General features: G+C 44.3%; 1 protein-coding gene and 1 long non-coding RNA gene across 8 annotated transcripts in view; one reads left to right on the forward strand and one right to left on the reverse strand.

The window, feature by feature from the left end:
• Positions 1–20,164, forward strand: part of ZNF827 (zinc finger protein 827) — a 215,438-nt gene that overhangs the window by 116,706 nt on the left and 78,568 nt on the right. The window lies entirely within an intron of this gene.
• Positions 1,596–20,164, reverse strand: part of LOC102487897 (uncharacterized) — an 18,842-nt gene continuing 273 nt past the window's right edge. Inside the window, exons 2-4 of the long non-coding RNA XR_333827.1 lie at positions 5,782–6,109; positions 4,568–4,723; positions 1,596–1,746 (exon numbers count right to left, since the gene is read on the reverse strand). This is a non-coding gene — a long non-coding RNA (uncharacterized LOC102487897). The remainder of the gene's footprint in view (positions 1,747–4,567; positions 4,724–5,781; positions 6,110–20,164) is intronic.

Consider the following 20,164-nt stretch of genomic DNA (forward strand, 5'->3'; position numbering starts at 1 on the left):
AATAAGGAGAAATCCAACCGTCTTTTGCCCAAAGCAAAGGCGGATGTGCTTCCGGTGAGCCCCCAGCACGGCACAGTGTTGAGAAATTAGTATTCCCGAATTCTTGCTTTACAGTCCTAGGAATCCTTGGTGTGTTTTCATTCTTCCTTGAGTAGGCAACTTGCTCAGTTAGCCCATCCACAAACGGCACTCTTATCTCTCACCTCATTACCTCAGGGGGAACAGAATCTATATTATGCCAAGAAATCCTCTTTAATTGAGTTACCCAGTACTAAACCCAGAAAAGTAAGAAAAAAAGCCAACTCTTTTCTTTCTCTCCTTTCCTGATTCTTGTTTTAAAGAGAACTCTTTGTATGTATAAGGGCATAAGGTCAGTGTCTGGATATTTTTTTTTTAAGGTTGTTTGCCATAGGACGTGGGCGTTCACCAGAGGGAGGGAAAGTGAGAAATTATCCCCCAGGGGGGATGGCCACACTGCAATCCCTTCTCCTCCAGTCTCCTCCTGGGATTTTAGGCACACACACACATGCATTTGGTGCAGGTTTTTTTGTTTTTTTTTTTAAGTCGCCAGTTCCAGGACTCTAACCATGATCAGCCATCAAGGAGTCCAGCACCTTAACCACTACACCGCCCACCGGCCCCTAGAGTATGTTTTACATTATGACTTGTCAGATCTAAAAGTCCAAATGACACATCAAACCTCTGAATTTCCATGTCTCCAGATTTTTAAGCAGTTAGTAGGTCATTTGTTTAGTTACCAGAGTTCCTGTGTTTCACGTCCTAGAAGACACTAGCTGTTCAGAATGATGGCTCACGGTGGAAATCAGGTTCAGAATTTGCTGTGTTTGCGGGTGGCTGGGCGCACGCACGATCGCTGCGTGAAGGGCAGCCCTAGGATCCTGGCCTACCACAGCCCCAAGAGCAGTCCTTCCCACACCCTCTGTATGACAGTGGAGACCTGAGCCATCCCACTCACTGTCATCTCCTGCCCCTGGGGTCTGCCTGTCTAAGGGGACACAGGGCAGAAAAGACAAGAGGAAAAGGAGCTGACCTGCCCCTCGTCCTTTGTCAACAACTTCCTTCACAGTCGTTTATCAGAATTGAACGTGACGCTCATTCCAGCCGCAAGAACTAGGAAAGGGTGCGGCAACCCCAGGAGAACTCCGTAGCTTGGTGTTCTGGCAGGTGCTCAGCAGTGAGACCCAAGGGTGCGATTTCCATGCACAGGTACCTGGAGAACATGAAGCCTGAGGGTGTATATAAAGGCTCTTCAAAAAAGGCCCATTTTTCGTTTCATGAAAAATGTATATTCTGAAAAAAACTATGCATGTATTTCAATATATTGTTTTGCACCAAGATAAACTCATACATTAATTCTGTCATTCCATGAACTTTTTTTTTTTGGAGAAGTTTTTGCTATAGGGCGCTTGCGCTCGCCAGAGAGACAAAAAACAAGAAATCACTCCCCAGGGGAGATGGCCATGCTGCAATCCCTTCTCCTCCCTTCTCCCCTTGGGATCTTGGGCATGCACGCACACGCACCTGGCATGTGGGCACGAGACGCGAACCAAGTTTGACTGCATGGGAGTCCAGCGATATAGCCATTATGCCAACTGCTAGTCCCCACTTCTGTGAACTTTTTGAAGTCCCCTTGTATAGTGAACTCGCTCTCCCATAAGGGCCGATGACTACACCTCCCTCTTCATCAAATCCTCCTTCCTCGTGTCTATGCTTTGGCGGTTCTGTCTTCGTTAATGAAGAGCACATGTGGAGAGAGAAAACGGTATGAGACAGCATTCCTTGTTAGCAATTTTTTAGAAGTTTACATGAAGCTAAAGATTGAAACTAATAACTAGCAAGTTCTAGATCATTGATTCCATAACTCATTTTAAAAAAAAAAAAAACTCTTAGGGGCGGCAGAAGGCAGCATGGTGGGTAGGGCGCTCGACTCCCACATGGTCAACTGCAGTTCAAGTCCCAGACCTGTTGGCTTGCTTTCTCACTTTCCCTCTCTTTTTCTCTCTCTCCGATGACTGTAGCAAGTCAAAGAATAAAAAGAATAATAAATAAAAAAAAATAATTCTTAAAAAATAAAAAAATGTAAAATCGTAGAACAGAAAACTTCAAGTGGAGTGCAAGTACCTAGTTTAACCAGTTACCAATTCATGGTTTAGACTGTTTCATCTATACTCCTTTTCTCTCTTCCCTCCCCCCTAGGTTATTTCAAAGCAAATCCCAGATATTGTTCTAAGAACTGGTTTGAAAATGCCTGGTTTTCATCCTAAGAACTTAGTATCAGCTGCTTACATTAGGATCACCTTACCACAAATAAAGGAGAAAAGCAATCCGCCAAAGGGCACCACGTAGCCAGGCAGAAAAATCGATCTGTTTAGCAGCTAAAAGGATTGGACCGTGTGGCCCCTGCTCAGCCGTGCCTTGACCTTGTCCTCTGCCCTTGTTTGTGCCCTCACAGGGGCACCTCTGTCGAATCAGCCCTTCCATTGGAACTTCACCCCTAAGTGCTAAAACAGCTGTCCTTGCGCCAAGCCTAGAAAATGCAATCTGAGTGGAAAGAAGGCTGTGGGCCTCCTTTGAGATCATGCGGCCTGAGGGTTCTTAATACCATTCTATCTGACAGATAAAACGGGGAGAGAGACCCAGCCAGACCCTTGAGAACAGAAGGACCGAACATTCTTGAGACTGATAAAATCCTGCCTTTCCTGTTTCCTTCCCCAGCCCAAGCCTAGGTTCTGCAGGGAGCAGATAACCAGCTATGATGATCAGAGGGTAGATGAAAATACATGAGGCATGATATCATAACCAGATCCCCAAGTTTAATGGAGTAAAAAGAAGATCTGTATCTTTAGACATGGACCATCACCCAGCCAGATGCTGGATAAGATCGAAGTAGGCAAATGGAACCCTAGAGTGAGAGTCAGATAGCTCCTGGCAGGTGAACTGGACATGCTCAATGTTGTGTGACACCATGAACCGCAAACAATGGCTGCCAGGAAGCCTCTCTTGGTTATTTGTCTTTCTTCTCCCCATTAATAATTCAGGACCCATAGGGATATACGATTGCAGGCCTATAAGAAAACTTCTCACACCTGGCTTGCTTTATCCCAAAAGGAAGCGTCGGCCTGAATTGTCCTTTGCTCCATTACTAGACAAAAAGCAGAAGTGAGAAAAGCAGAGAATGGCAGACTCCTATCATGCCGTGCAGACCAACATTCAATTTCCCAATTTTCGGAATGTGAGATGTGGGCTATTTGCCCATGGTTTAGATAATGGCACATGCAGTGTTTACTGAAAGACGTATTTGCTCAGAATTGTCCAGTGAGTTTTCCTGTGCAGTGGATTGGATGCATGTCCTTAAATGTTTATGGTTCAGTAAAGAAAACTGCACAAATTTGTAAAGGCATGATGCCTCAATTCATGCAATTTCTGCTTCTCATTTTTTTTTGGGGGGGGGAAGACCTAAGAGAATAATGCTCTATTACTTTAAAAAGTAAATGATTCCTGGGGCCAGCAGGTGGCATGGTTGTTAAGGCACTGGACTCTCATATGGCAAACCATGTTCAAGCCCTAGATCTGATAACTTGAAAATCCCACAGGACATGTGTGCATCCATGCTGAAAATCCTGAAAGGAGAATGGAAGAGAAGCGATTGTGGCCCGGGGGTTATTTCTCTGTCTCTCTTCAGTGTGTGCACATGTCCTATGGCAAAAACCTAAAAAAAAAAAAAGTAAAATGAACACTGAATTAGATAAAAGCAATTAAGAAACAGGAAACAGAGCAAACGGATTTGGTGATTTTCAAATAACTGTCCATGTATTCGCTTTACCTATTACATTTGGTGCCTTTAAGATAAAATGCACTGAGAGTTCTTTTTGAGAGATTTTTGCTATAGGGCTTGTGTGCACACTGGAGAGAAAGAGAGACAGAAAGCAAGAAATCACCCCTGGAGGGTGGGGGGAATGGCCACACCATAGTCTTGACTCCTCTTGGGATTTTGGAAACACACACATGGATCAGCATAACTTCCAAACCTCTGGATCTAGGACTCGAACCTTGTTCAACCATGTGGGAATCTAGTGACATACCCATTACGCCAGCTGCTGGTCCCAAAATGCACTGAGAATTCTATTTCTATACTAATTTCATGAAACCCTTTCTGTTATGGTAGTCCTTTTTTTTTTTTAAAGTGAAATCCAGGCTGTTTGGGGGCCTCATGGTGCCTAAAAAGATGCCCTTCTTCCATATACTGCGATTTACTAGACTACTGTCGCAATAAATGTTTAAATCTTGTCTGTCTGTGATGTTAACAAGCTCCCTAGACGTGGTGCCTTGAGCAGTGAACAACCTGCCCTGTTGTCTGCAGCTGCCCTGCTTCAGAGGCTGACTCGCAAGTCTTTCGTTGGACATACAGCCTTTGCTACTTTGCTTTGAGTTTTCGTTTTTTCAATGAACTCGTCCTCAAAAGCAGTGGATTTTTTAAAAATACAGAAACATATAGCCTGAAACTGGCTTGTGCATTCGTTGTGTGTGTTTCATGGGCATTTCTTACCTTCAGGTTTCACCATGGTCTTCTCTGTATTTTTATTTATGCCCGTATTCCACTGTCCTGTAGGTATTACCCTCTGTCCTTTCTCCCATTCCGGATGGCTCCACTGACTCGTTAATGTTGAAACAATATGCTTCCAGAACTATCCATTGTATTCCTCTAAAGAAAAAAAAAGTTTAAATCTCCTTTTCAGGATATGAAGGAGGCTGTGTCTTTTTTTACTTAATTTCCCGTGGACACTCACACCTTTATTTCTATTGGCTTGCAATAGTATTTTGTCTTGTTTGTAGAACTCCTAGTAGCCGGGAATGGAATGTAACCTTGTAAGTCTCTGCAAGTAGCCACCCGGCACTACCGCTGATAGCTTATGAGGGAGTGACATAACCAGGAGGTATGTGTGTGGCTTCAGGCCTGCTTTTCAATTTGCTATAGGGTGTGTGTGCTTACCAGACAGAGACAGAGAGAGAGGAAAAAAAGAGGGGACAAGTGAGAACATACCCCCGAGGAGAATGGTCATGCTGTAATCCCTTCTCCATTTCTCCTTTTGGGAGTTTGGGCATGTGTATGCACACACACACACACACACACACACACACACACACACACACACCATGTTTTCAAGCTCCTAAATCCGGGACTCAAATCATGCAGTCATATATGTGGGATCCAGCTGCCTTAACCACCAGGCCATGGACTGGCCCAGGCCCATACTTCTTATCTGGGATTTCTCTCGAGTGTCTCTGTGGTGATGACTAGAAATATTAGGTAGGGGGGCCTGCAGGTGGCATGGTAGTTAAGGACACAACTCCTACATGGCTGCCTCAGTTCAAGTGCTGGATCTGGCAGCTTTCTTTCTCACTTTCTCTCTCTCTCTCTCACTCTCGCTCTCTCTCAGTCTGTCACTCTATGGTCACATTAAAATAAATAAATAACATTAAGTACAATAAAATAATTCTTACGAAAAAAAAGGAAATATTAGGTCAGAAAAGTCGTGACATATTTTTCTATTTTCTATGTTTTTCTGTGCAAAATGCATCATGACTTTTCTAATGACCCACTATATTACCTGGCCTCTGTTCTGGGGAGAGGCAGCCTCTGATGTGATGGGTAAGCCAGGGCAGCACCCCCTCTGCGCTGGCGCTACCTACAGGCCACCATGCGACAAAGCGTCTCACTACCACCGCAGAGAAGACGGGGTGCGCCTGTCCCCTGCCCACCTCAAGAAAGCCGTTGTCCTGTGGCTGTGTGAAGCCAGGTTCCTGCGGGAGGTCCGGGTCCCTCCACAGCCTGACATTTGGAGAATCCGGACGTGCAGGGTTCACTTCCTTGGGCTGCGGTTGGCTCCACTCCCCCGAGCTGGCCTCTCTGCCGTGGCGGCCCTCGACAAGGCCTGGCATTGTGCTCCTTGTCCTGAGAAGTTTCCTGGCTGCACAGAGCATGAATGCTCCAGCCAGGGCCACAGGAACTCATTCCTTGAAATCTCGGTGTTAGGTTGTACGGACTGGCCTCCCTTGAAGACGGCCTTGAACAGAAGGCATTTGTACTCTTTAAAGAAGAAAACACAGAATGTTACCAACATATATTTTCTTCCTAAGAGGCTCTGTTTTTCTGCGACAGTATTTTATACGACCTCTCCCTTCCATGCCTTTCGGGCTGCTGAAACTGAAGCAGGCCGAGGGGAAAGGTCATAATTTAGATGCACTTGCTTCTGCCAGTGTCTGCCAAGAGCCCTCAGCTTTTGCTCTGCAAAAGACCAAGAGTATTTTCAAAAATAAATGACCCTAAACAGTAAAACTTAAAGTTTTTGTTTGTTTTGTTTTAATTTGCTACTGAGCATGTGCACTTACTAAAGAGACAGAAAGAAACTGAGATATCACACCCCGAGCCCCCCTACTCCCGAGAGATGGTCAGATGCAGTCCCTTCTACCCCATTCTCCTCTCAGGATTTTGGGCATGCATGCACACGTGCCAGACGTGTTTCTCACGGCACTGGATCTGGGACTGGAACTGTGCAGTTGACTATATGGGATCCACCCACCTTAACCACTACACCACCAGCTGGCCCCAAAACTTAAGAGTTTTTTTAAGTTTTAAAAATAACTTGTATTCTCAAGAATATAGGCACACATAAAGAAGGATAAATAACCAGGACCAGCAGTTGGCATAATGGCTATGTCACTGGACTCCCATGTAGTCCAGCTGCAGTTCGAGTCTCGGACCCAGTGCCTTAGACTCACGCCGGGTGTGTGTGCGTGCGTGCCCAAGATCCCGAGAGGAGAACAGAGGAGAAGGGACTGCAGCGTGGCCATCCCCCCTGGGGGGTGATTTCTCGCTTTCTGTCTCTCTGTCTCTTTCTTTCTGGCGAGCTCATGTGCCCTATAGCAAAAACCTCTCCAAAAAAGGGAAGAATAATCACTGTTAACCCTACTGCCCAGACAGAGCTGCTGCTAAGTCGGCAGTATACATACTTGCTGATTATTTTTCTTTTTATGTGTGTATTCTTTCTTATAAAAACTATATTCTACTACATATACAGTTCTGTAATCTTCTCTTTTCACCGAGCAATATATTAAGAGTACCTTTCCATGTCAATAAACACAACTCACTGTTATTCTTTTAATGTTTGCACAGTGTTTAGTGTTTGCATGTATTATAATTTATTTAATCGGTTCCCTGTTACTGAATATCAATGGCCCTCCTCCAAGTTGTTAATAAAAACAGTGCTAGAATAGAATGACTTGAAACACATTCATATTATTTAGGCTTTTGCTATGAATTGTCAAATTGACTTTAGAAAGGTTGAATCTACAAGGGCCAGCCAGTGGTATGGTATAGTGGTTAAGGCATTGGATTCCCACATGGCTGACCACAATTCAAGTCCTGGACCCGGCAGCTTGAAAATCATGATGTGCACGGGAATGTGCATGGCCAGAATCCCAAGAAGAGAATGGAAGAGAAAGGGTTGTGGTGTGGCCATCACCCCTGGTGGGGGAGGGGAGTGATTTCTTACTTTCCATCTCTCTGTCTCTGACTCTGTCCTGAGAGTGCATATGCTCTATGGCACAAACCTAAAAAATTGAAATTAAAAAACAAAAAAGGTTGAATCTACAATCCTTCCAGGAGCTACTAAGAGAGAGAAAGAATTGCAAAACTCTGACCAACTCTGTGCTTTACCAATGAAAGATACTTGGAGTGGAGGAAACCCCCATGGCATAGCAGTGAGGCACTACAAAGAGAGCCAGATCCTACATGACCGACTGCAGTTCAAGTCCTAGTCCTGGTGGCTTGAAAAGCATGCCGGGCACATACATGCAAGGTCCAAGAGCCCAACAAGATGGAGTGTTGGAAGAAAAAAGATTGTGGCATGAGCAAGCCCCATTGCAAGGTGGGGACTTCATCTGTCTCTCTGTCTCTCTGTCTCTCACTTGTGTGCACCACGTGCCCTCTGGCATTATTTTTTTTTAAGTCAGCTGGGGAGTTAACATCGTATCTTATCATTAAAAGCTATTTGTTTACTGATGCCTAGTGCTGTTGAGCATCTGGTGTGCAGGGAAGTATTTCTATTTCTTTTGTGTACTTTCACTGTCATCTACTACTCTGGTTGGTGGTTTGTCGGGACTGACTTTTTGGCTTGGCTGTTGCTATTGGTTTTTTTATTATTATGAAAAATTTTTAAAACAAAGTACAAGGAGTAAGATAGCAAATCCCCATAGTTCTATCACCCAGATTGAACAATTTCTAACACTTTGTTATACTCGCTTCACCAATCCTTTTTCTCCCCAGATTTTAAATCACATCCCAGATATTATACATCCACTTCCAGATATTTTGATATACATTTATCTCTTAAAAAATAAGGCTATTTCCTACAATACTATTTCATAGCTTACAACGTCGTCCCCACCTTTAGCTTTTAATGGCTGAGACGATTCTGTTTGATCAACACCAACCAAATAAACAGCCACATCAATGAGACAGGAGGAGAAGACATATCTCGTCACCTCATGCCGGACACATACATGCAAGGTCCAAGAGCCCAACAAGATGGAGTGTTGGAAGAAAAAAGATTGTGGCATGAGCAAGCCCCATTGCAAGGTGGGGACTTCATCTGTCTCTCTGTCTCTCTGTCTCTCACTTGTGTGCACCACGTGCCCTCTGGCATTATTTTTTTTTAAGTCAGCTGGGGAGTTAACATCGTATCTTATCATTAAAAGCTATTTGTTTACTGATGCCTAGTGCTGTTGAGCATCTGGTGTGCAGGGAAGTATTTCTATTTCTTTTGTGTACTTTCACTGTCATCTACTACTCTGGTTGGTGGTTTGTCGGGATTGACTTTTTGGCTTGGCTGTTGCTATTGGTTTTTTTATTATTATGAAAAATTTTTAAAACAAAGTACAAGGAGTAAGATAGCAAATCCCCATAGTTCTATCACCCAGATTGAACAATTTCCAACACTTTGTTATACTCGCTTCACCAATCCTTTTTCTCCCCAGATTTTAAATCACATCCCAGATATTATACATCCACTTCCAGATATTTTGATATACATTTATCTCTTAAAAAATAAGGCTATTTCCTACAATACTATTTCATAGCTTACAACGTCGGCCCCACCTTTAGCTTTTAATGGCTGAGACGATTCTGTTTGATCAACGCCAACCAAATAAACAGCCACATCAATGAGACAGGAGGAGAAGACATATCTCGTCACCTTAAAAAGTTAAAGCCAGAGGCCAGCTCCACATCCAGCTGGATCCCACATGGCTGAATGCATGCATGCGCGATTTGAATCCTGGATCCAATGACTTGATAAACACGCCAGGCGTGTGTGTGTGTGTGCGTGTGTGTGTGTGTGTGCGTGTGTGCCCAAAATCCCAAAAGGAGGGAGAAATGGAAGAGAAGGGATTGTCACATGTGCCCTCTGGGAGGAGGGATGATTTCTTTTCTCCCTCTCTCTCTGTCTCTCTGGAGAGCACATGTGCCCTCTAGCAAAATGAAAGAAGGGGGGAAAAAAAGGACAGGAGAGAGAGGAGAGGAGAAGAGAAAAGAAAGAGAAAGAAAGAGATGAGGTGAGGAAGAAAATGAAAGCAGGGAAACCAGTGCCGCCGTGGTGGGAGAATGATGGAGTGACCTTGAATCCCCTCTGCCCGCAAGCCCCATTTAGAAACCCACGGCATCAGCCATGCCAGCCTCAGCTTTCAGATGAATGTCCCAGCTGAAGCTGGCCAACATCTAGAGATTAATTCAGGTTTTATTCTCTACAGTCCCTCTTTCTTGGAAAACTGTGTGAGCCTAACATGATCGATGACCAGGTTTCCAGGCTCAGCCCACCGAGGTCAAAGGAGGACACTGTTATGTCTCTTTTAAGTTTGAATAAGGAATTTTCTGCTTTGGATGGTCAAGGTTGTGTTCAGAGACTCAGAGTCATTTTTAATCTTGAACACGCTTCTCCACCCCCACAAACCCTGACGTGCCACCGAGGGTCCTTTTTATTACAATAATAAATAAACAAAACCATTCAAGAACGCAGTCCTTGTTTCTGTGGTGTCAAGAAGGGAAGGCCTGTGTTCACGAGTGTATTAAAGCTGTGTTTCCTTTTGTCGTGGGTTACCTTTTTAACAGACTGTTAGAATGTTAGTAAGAAAACTGGCACCACCGTTTACACACACACTCTGCATCACGAATAAAATTTAAAAATCTAATTTTTTTTTGAGAGGTTTTTGCTATAGGGCGCGTGCACTCGTCAGACAGACAGAGACAGACAGAGAGACAGAAAGTGAGAAATCACTCCCCAGAGGGGATAGCCATGCCGTAATCCCTTCTCCTCCATTCTTCTCTCAGGATCTTAGGCACACATGCACATGCGCCCGGCGTGAGTTTTAAGCCACCAGGTCTGGGATGTGAACCGCGGTCGACTATGTGGGAGTCCAGTGACATAGCCATTATACTAACTGCTGGTCCCTAAAAATCTAATTTTTAAAAAGTTGTTACATAACATGATGCATAGCTGAATTAAGTGCTTTTACTTGAAGATAAACCTTTTTTCCCCCCATTCACTAAAGAAGTTTGTCTTTGGGGACCAACAGGTGGCATGGTGGTTAAGGTGCTGAACTCCCACATGGGTGACCACGATTCAAGTTCCAGACCTGGCAGCTTGAAAAATCACACCAGGTGCATGTACGTGTATACCTGAAATCCCAGGAGGAAAATAGAGGAGACTGGGGACCAGCAGTTAGCGTAATGACTATGTTGCTGGACTCCCATGTAGTTGACCACAGTTTGAGTTCTTGACCTGGTGGCTTAAACTCACGCCAGGCACGTGTGCGTGCATGCCCAAGATCCCAAGAGGAGAATGGAGGAGAAGGGATTGTGGTGTGGCCATCCCCGCTGGAAGGTGATTTCTCACTTTCTATCTCTCTGTCTCTGTCTTTCTGGTGAGCGCACACACCCGATAGCAAAAGCCTCTCCAAAAAAAAAAAAAAAGAGAGAGAGAGAGAGAGAATAGAGGGGACGGGATTGTGGCATGAACATCCTCTCTGAGGACGATTTCCACTCTCACTGTCTCTCTCCAGTGAGCACACGCACCCTATGGCAAAAACCTAATTAAAAATAAAAAAGAATTTCTCTTCGTGAAGGTAGAAGTCAGAATATCACTTCAGGGTGAATTACCAGAAATGAAGCATTTAATATATTTCAAATGCAGTCATTTTTAAAACATATATAGAAGAAATATTAAGCATCTATTATTCTATTATAAATTATTAGCAAATTAATCAAAGAAAGTAATACTTGAAAAATAAGGCATATCTAAAAATGAAGAAAATCACATTAATCATGAAAATGATTAGTTGAAAATGAGATAATGTTATTTGATCTTTTTAAAGAATGGAATAGCTAAAAATAAAGTGTGACAATGTTTTCATTTCTTGAGTAGTGAGTATATTTTTAAGCTATTCCAGCTTCTGGAAAAGTTTCTTCTGACCTTAACATACTTGAGGAAATGTTAAGAAGATAGTTATAACTAATCCAAATATTGCCTTTATTCTTTATCTTCAGATAATCCCATCTTTCCTATTTGATGTGTTTGAGAAGCTTAAAAAATTTTTTTTTTGTTCTTTGGCACTGTCTATAATCTGTTCTTGTTAGCAAGCTCTAGTCTTTGTTCAGAGAAGACAGTTCTGGTTTGTTCTCATGTCCCTTGGTTTCATTATTAGATGGGGAGATTCCACAGGAAGTTACCTGTGCCCGTCTTAATTCTGCCACATTCCTATTCCATGTACTCAGAGTCTTTGAACTAGCTAGGATTTATTCTTGGAATAACTTTGGTCTGTCACTTGTCTCTTGTGACATTTGGAGGTAAAGAAGATGGTTTTCTCAATGACTGCCTCCTCTTCACTTGAAAATGTTAACACAATGTATAATCTCCAGGTGTGTCTAAAGCTTAAATGATCCAGAGGCGTGAGTTTTTAAAATGCTCAGGGACCAGCAGTTAGCGTAATGGCTATGTCGCTGGACTCCCATGTAGCTGACCCCGGTTCAAGTCCTGGACCCAGTGGCTTAAACTCACGCCGGGCGCGTGTGTGTGCATGCCTAAGATTCCGAGAGGAGAATGGAGGAGAAGGGATTGCGGCGTGGTCATCCCCCCCGGGGGGTGATTTCTCGCTTTCTGTCTCTTTGTCTCTCTTTGTCTTTCTGGTGAGTGCACGCACAACCTAGAGCAAAACCTCTAAAAAAAAAAAAAAGAAAGAAAGAAAGAAAGAAAGAAAGAAAGAAAAATAAATAAATAAATAAATAAAATACTGATTCAGCTTCCATAAAATAAAGCAAAAGAAAATAAAAATCAACCTGACTTTTGGGGACATATTTTACCCAGCTCTTGGAAAAAGTCTGGAATCCCTGCTATGATCACAGCTGAATAGATTATCAGATACTTTTACCTGAAAATAAACCTTTGTTTTTGTTTTGTTTTCATTCACTAAAGAAACTTATCAGTGTGTGAATAGAAATCGGAATATCACTTCAGGATGATTTGCCAGAAATACTTCAATTTAATTTTGGGTCACCAGGAAAGTCATGATGCATTTTTTGCATTGAAAAAACAAAACAGAAAAATATAAATATGTCATGACTTTTCCAACGACTCAATAGAATATCATTCCACCCTGATCCACCTAGGTCCTTATGGGTGTTGAGTAAAAACTCAAGACAGGGGACCATGGTTCGAGTCCCAGACCCAGTGGCTTAAACTCACGCCAGGCACATGTGCGTGCATGCCCAAGATCCTGAGAGGAGGGGGGACTGCGACGTGGCCACCCCCCAGGGAGTGATTTCTCACTTTCTGTCTCTGTCTCTGTCTTTCTGGTGAGCACACATGCCCTATAGCAAAATAGCCTCTCTAAATAAATAAATAAATAAAAACTCAAGACAGAGGGAAATCTTTTTCTTCCTTGCTTCATCTTCCTGTTTGCCACTCTCCAGTCCCGAGGGGTATAATCGTTGTCTTTTAGAAAGAAAAGACTACTTCTCCGTTGTTGCTCTTTTAAAACTATTGTAGCATTAATAAATATTGTGTTATTTTGTGAATTTTCTCTTGCATGTCATATCCACCTTCTTTTCCTTTTTCTTTTTTCTTTTCTTTTTCGTTATTGTCATCAACATGAGGGTTCCTGTAACGCGTTGGTTTCAACGGTGGCATACAGGAGGGGTTTTTAAGAACCTTCTGCTCTGCCTGAGCAGAGCTCTGTCGGCCCGCAGATGTTAAAGGTGGAAAAATTTGCACCACAATCAGCACTTAGCAAAATGTATCACTATTTAGAGTCATCATCTTTTGTGGACTATTGTATTATTTATTGCAAATCTTTTCTTTTTGTGGTCCTGTACTGTCAGCCCTACAGTCTAAGGCTCGGGATTGTCCAGGACAATGACAGCCATTCACAACTTAGCCTCTAGATTTTCTACAAGAGGAAAAATCAAAATCCACTGTCAACATCCATTTCACTGTTATTCAGAAAAGAAACTCAAATTGCTAAAAAGTTGTATAAGATTATCTTTGTTAAATAACGAACCGCAGAAAAGTCATGGGGGACTTGAGCAATACAACGTCCATACCATCGGCTTCCAGATCCTGCTACTGAATATTTATTGAATGGTTACATGAAGTTGTTTGGTCTCTCAGGGATGTGTCTGGTAGATGGTGATTATGTTAAATGAAAATAAGTCATGATCCTCCTCCCCCGGTAGCTGTTAGTTTCAACCTCCACCTCTGCCATCTTTCTACTAAAAATATTAATGAGAGGGACCAGCAGATGGCATAACAATTACATCACTGGACACCCACATGGCTGAAGGTGGTTCAAGTCCTGGACCTGGTGGATTGAAATTCATGCTGGGCATCTGTGCATGCATGCCCAAGATCCTGGGAGGAGAGTGGAGGAGAAATGATTGTGGTGTGGCCATTGCCCCTGGGGAGTGATTTCCCACTTTCCCTCTCACTGTCTCTGTCTCTCTCTCTCTCCAGCAAGTGCACGTGTGCTAAGGCAGAAACCTTTTATATATATATCTCACTTTCTGATAGAAGGGCTTCTTCATAATAAAATGACCACAGTTTAGAGAGCTGGAGTGTTAGGAATGAGGGCCCTAGGACGTTCACAAACTGGCTCCTTTTCTGGAATAAACACTAACAACTTGAGTTACCAGTTGAAGGACGATAGGAAGGTGCTTCGGCGTTGAGTACATCGTAAAGTCTGATTTATCTCATTTATTGTTTCCCTTCGTGGGAAGATGCAGCCCACTTCATCCTGTGTTGGTTCCTCTGGAAACATCCGTCCCCACCACTCTGTCCTAACAGTGGCAGCCATGGGCTGCAGGGACAAGGTGGGCATCTCTCTACCGCCCGACCTCGTGCTAGGTCCTCTGCGGCAGCGGGGAGGCCGAGGTTTCCGCACTGGACGGGCACCGGGATGGAGGAGGCTCAGGGAGTTGTGTCTCCGCCTACTAACAGACACCTTGCTGGGCAGCAGGGTGCAGTGTGGTGTCTCTGGCCTCTTAGAACACAGAGAGTTAAGGAGGCCCGCGTTGCCGGAGAAGCAACCCCATTAGGGAAGCTCGTGTCTGGGGAGCAGGTCCAAGTTTCATTGCCCCTCCTTCCCGGAAGGTGCTAGTCTGCACGGCAGAAAGATGGACAGAAAGATGGACAGGTGCAGAGGAAGCCATAGTGCCCCATGAGCGTCATATCTGTGCCGGAATAGAGATTTCAGAACACCTGATGGGGCCGCTAGGTGGCGTAGTGGTTAAGGCCGTGGACTCCCACATAGTAGACACAGTTCAAGTCCCAGACACGGCAGCTTGAAAGTCATGCCAGGTGCATGTGTGGGACTTCCTCTCTGAGAGGAGAATGGAGAAGAGATTACGGTGTGGTCATTCTCCCCTGGGGTAGGGGTGGGGGGTGATTTCTTGCTTTCTGTCTTTCTGTCTCTCCAGTGAGCACATGCACCCCAAAAATATCTCTCAAAAAGGGGAAAAAAACCTAATGACCTCATTATCTTCCCTCTTTATTTTTTGGGTTTATTTATTTTTCCTGTGAATAAGGCAGAGAGAGATAGAGAGGCAGCACCCCAACAGCATCTGGATGCCATAATCCACCCCCAGCCTCACCCAGCTCTAGATCATGGGTATGCATATGCCTGGTACACTCACGGGGGTCTCTGCATTTGAACGCTCAACCCTCCCATCCGGTTTAGCCTTGCGGAGCATGGCATTTTACTGCTCTCCCCCTGTCTAGTCCCATTTAGGATTTTTGGGGCTTTTGTTTTTGTTTTTTTAATTAAGAGATTTTTTTTTTTTTGGAGAGGTTTTTTCACTATAGGGCGCATGCACTCACCAGACAGACAGAGAGAGACATAGAGACAGAAAGCGAGAAATCACCCCCCAGGGGGGATGGTCACGCCACAATCCCTTCTCCTCCGTTCTCCTCTCGGGATCTTGGGCACGCACACACTCGCACCTGGCGTGAGTTTCAAGCTGCCAGGTCCAGAACTCCAGCCATGGGCGATTATATGGGAATCCGGCAACGTAACCGTTCACACCTACTGCTGGTTCCCAAGGTGGCATAAACCCCTTTTGCCGTCATGCAACTGAAGCTACAGAGATGACTGACTTGACAGAGGTCACTTAACGACTAAGTGGCCATCATGGAACTCAGCTCACCCAGATCCTTCTGCTTCAAACTCTGTGGCTGAAGCCGAGGCTCTGTTAAGCTGGTATCTTCCCCTTATGGATATTAGGCCTACACCAGGCGTCAGCTGCCCTGACTTCGGAAAGTGTCCACATTGGTTCCTGACCCCCATGGATACAGTGCTGGTTCTTTTGTGCGTTTTTAGTAATTGGCGTGCCCCTCTTCTAATTTCCTGCGTCCCCAGAAGAACCCTTTCTCTTCTGTAGATAGGACGAAGCTGACCACCAGCATAGAAAATAACTAGGAATGTTGTTTCCCTCAGTGATGACCTCCCTTTCAATTTGATTTCTTCTTCTTTTAAAAAAATACTGTTATTGGAACCAGCAAGTGACAAGGTGGTTAAGGGTGCTAGACTCCCACATGGCCGACTTTGGTTCGAGTCCTGGACCCAGTGGTTTGCTTTCTCACTCTCCGCTTCTCTCTCTCTCTCTCCCTCTCTGTCCTTTTCTGGTCAAATTAAAAGAAAGAAAAAGAAAGAAGAAAAGAAAGAAAGAAAGAGAGAGAGAAAAAAAGAAAGAAAGAAAGAGGAAAGAGAAACAGAAGAAAGAAGAAAGTTCAATAAAATAACTCAAAAGATTATTATTATTATTGTTATTACTTTTTTTCTTAGTTTTTGCTATAGGGCACTTGAGATTACTGAGCGAGACAGAGAAAGAGGGGGAGAAAGTGATAAAGTGAGAAGTTTCTCCCTCTCCCCAGGGTGGATGGCCATGCCACAATCCCTTCCTTCTCCTCCATTCTCCTCTTGGGATTTTGGGCATGCACACACATGTGCTCAGTGTGATTTTTCAAGCTGCAGGGTCAGGGACTCGAACCATGGAGTTGGTTATGTGGGACCCAGCCTCCTTAACTTCTGTGCCGCCTGCTGGCCCCTGTAGAAGCTGTATTTTTTTGCAAAAGAATGCTATACTTTTTGTTGATTTGTGTGGAAAAGTGGATTGATTCAGGCTCCCCTGTGGGCTAGACAGAGATACAAATGAAAACCAGCTCACACTGACTGAACACTTACTGTTTGCCAGCCCCTAGACAGAGCACAGTCCCTGGACAGTTTTATTTACTCCTCGAAGTTCCTGTGAGAGTGAGGGTCCTGACAAACGAGGGCTCAGAGAAGTTGAACAGTTTGTGTGAGGAACCACAGCTGCAAAGGAGCTGGATTTGAACCCAGCACTGCCCACTCTGAGCACACGCGCTTAGCCACCCTGGTGCACGGCCTTGTGCTCTATGAAGTGTTTCTGCCTCTTGCAGACCAGGAGATGTCTGACATAAAATAATGTATTTCCCCTTCCCTTCTTCCCACCCTCCATCTCCTACTCATCTATAACTGGTTCACATTTCTGGTCTGTCTTTGTTATTATTCATTTTAATTGACACATAATAATTGTATGTATTTATGGGGTACAGTGTGATTTTTTTTCAGCATATGAATACAATCTTACATGATCCAATGGGGGAATTAACATATTCATCATTTCAAACACTTAGTATTACTTTGTGCTAGAAACATCCAAAATCCTCTCTTAACTTTTTGGATACATACAGTGAATGACTGTAACATTAGTTAACCCTACTGTGTGCACTGTGCCATAGATAGCATAGCTAGTTCACTTTTTTTTTTTTTTTTAAGAGAGAGATTGTTGCTATAGGGTGCATGAGCTCACTCGCCAGGAAGAGAGAAAGTGAGAAATTACCCCCCAGGGATGTGGCCACACCGCAATCCCTTGTCCTTCATTCTCCTCTTGGGATTCTGGGCACACATGCATATGTGCCTGGCATGAGTTTCTAGCTGCCTGGTCTATCTTGAACTGCAGTCAGCCATGTGGGGGAGTCCAGCTTAAACCGTGGTTGGCCATGTGGAAGTCCAACACCTTAACCACCATGCCACCTGCTGCCCCTGCTAGTTTACTTTTTAAGAGTATTTAAATTGGGGCCAGTAGATGGCATAATGGTTATATCACCACTGGACTCCCACATGGCAGACAGTGGTTTGAGCCCCGGACCTGGAGGCTTGAAACTCACACTGGGCACATGTACGTGAGTGCCCAAGATCCAGAGAGGAGAATGGAGGAGAATGAATTGTAGTGTGGCCATCCACCCTGGGGGTTGATTTCTCATTTGCTATCTCTCCATCTCTCTCTGTCCCTCCAATGAGCACATATACTCTTTAGCAAAAATGTTTCTCTCAAACAAGAGAGTACTGAAATTGCTTTGTATATGTTATAAAAAGCATCCGAAGTGGCATTAAATCATGTCTAACAGCCATATAAAATGATATTGTTTATCAGTGTATGTTTTTAATTATCTTCCATTTTCACCTTGATAGTCTCTTTAATATTTAATAATGCACATTGACTTCAAAAAGTTTGTGGGGAAAATGGAATTAAAGTATGAGTTGATTTAGGTGCAACATTTTTTTAAATCCATGTGTAGTTTCATAATATACATTTTCCATGAACTTGTTGAGGACCCCTTCTTATACTAGCCAAAGCCTTGTCACCTGTTTAAAACTACAACATGCCTAAGGGGACTGATCCCCTAGGCTGCCTTCCCTGCCTGCATCAGGCCCCGGGCAAAATAGCAGATCTGGGGATGTGAGGGTACCCAAACTGGGGCTTCCGTTCTGTGCTGCATTTCTACACATACCACAGGCTACCCTTACAGTTACTCCTCTAGGCTGTATTTGCATTTACGGGAAGATTGAGTCAATCAAAGGCCTAGTAGGAGGTGAGGGTGGGGCTTAAGGAAGAGCTGGGCATTTCTGCTTCTTCCTCTCTGTCTCTCCAAGGCTGTATCTCTGGGCTAGCAACAGCTGACCCCAGTCCCTGGCTCCGTTCACCTGCTCCCTTAGCCCATGTGGCCTAAGGGCGGTAGGTGACTTCCTGGTCTTCCTGAGACAGTATCATTGCCCCTGGACCTCCCACCACCTGAATGCCCAGTTTCATGGTTGAATCTTCTCTGTCATAAATAAATAGACCCTTCCATCGTCCAGAGTGGATTCCGATGGATACTCCAGTGTTCTCACCTGTGATGGCAGTACTATTTACAATTTGGGGCTGCCTAGTAGACTAGCTGGATTCCACGTGGCGGACTATGCAATTCAAGTCCCAGACTTGGTGTCTTGAGAAGCATGCCAGTGCATGCACCTGCATGCCCAGAATCCCAAATAGAGGGAGAAATGGAAGAGAAGGGATTGCTGTGTGACCATTCCCTGTGGGGGGTGCTTTCTCCCTCTCCATCTCTCTGTCTCTCTGGCAAGCTCACATGCCTTCTGGCAATTAAAAAGCAAACTATATTGAGGACCAATGGGTGGTGTGGTTGGGGTCCTGAACTCCCACATGGATGACTGCACTTTGAGTCTCGGACTTGGTGACTTGCTCTTTCATTTTCCCTTTCTCTCTGTGTCTCTCTCTAGTGAGCACATGTGCCCTATAGCAAATTTAAAACTAATAATAAATAAAATGAAATAAAGTAATTCTTTTAAAAGAAGCTATTTATAGTGTATTTTAGAGGCATGAGAGATGGGTACTGTGTCGGGTCCAGAAATCCTCACTGGGGGAGCATTCGAACCTTTGTGTTCTTGGGTGTGGTCTCGGGAAACTCTGGCAGAATGTCTGAGGGCTCTGGTTCTGGCTCTCGCTGGGTCACCAGAGAAGTTTAGAAGGTCATGCAGTTCAGGTCACCTTTCTTGTAAAATAGAGGTGGCCCCCAGGGTCCTTTCCTATGGCCCAGTTTCTGACTTAAGCTCCTCCTACAGTCCTCAAGTCCAGGATGCAATGTCCACTTCCCTAGAAACCAATGTGCTCTCCTGTGTACTCATTCCTGGTTCCAGCTGTCTATACGATGTGCACTGTCAGTCCCTGAGGGGTCAGGTGACAGCACAGGGCTGTGCCAGGCCACTCCTTCTCTACCCCAGGACAGACTACAGACAGGCCCTTCTGGACTGACCAGGCAGTTAGTCTTCACCTGGACCCAGCACACTAATCAGAAGTATAGCTCTAGAGACACTCCACTAGAGGGACAGGTGGCGTGTGGTTAAGGTGCTGGATCCTACATAGCTAGCTGTGCATAGTTCACGTCCCAGATCTGGCGATTTGCTTTCTCGCTTTCCCCCAGCCTCTCTCTGTCTCCCTCTCTCTCTCTGGTAAGCACACATACCCTATGGCAAATTTTAAAACAATAATAATAAATAAAATTAAATAAATAAAGAGTACATCACACTGTTCAGCCCTCCTCCTCAATGGACTTAGCAAATGTTTCCAAGATGATTTTTTATATATTCGCCCTAAATATAAACCCACTTGGCAGAATGGCAGATGGCCCTTGTCTGATGTAATGTATTTCTTTTTCTCTGTTTTAAGCACTATCATATT

This window comes from Tupaia chinensis, unplaced genomic scaffold, assembly GCF_000334495.1.
Source record: "Tupaia chinensis unplaced genomic scaffold, TupChi_1.0 Scaffold000098_3, whole genome shotgun sequence".
Classification (NCBI taxonomy): domain Eukaryota; kingdom Metazoa; phylum Chordata; class Mammalia; order Scandentia; family Tupaiidae; genus Tupaia; species Tupaia belangeri.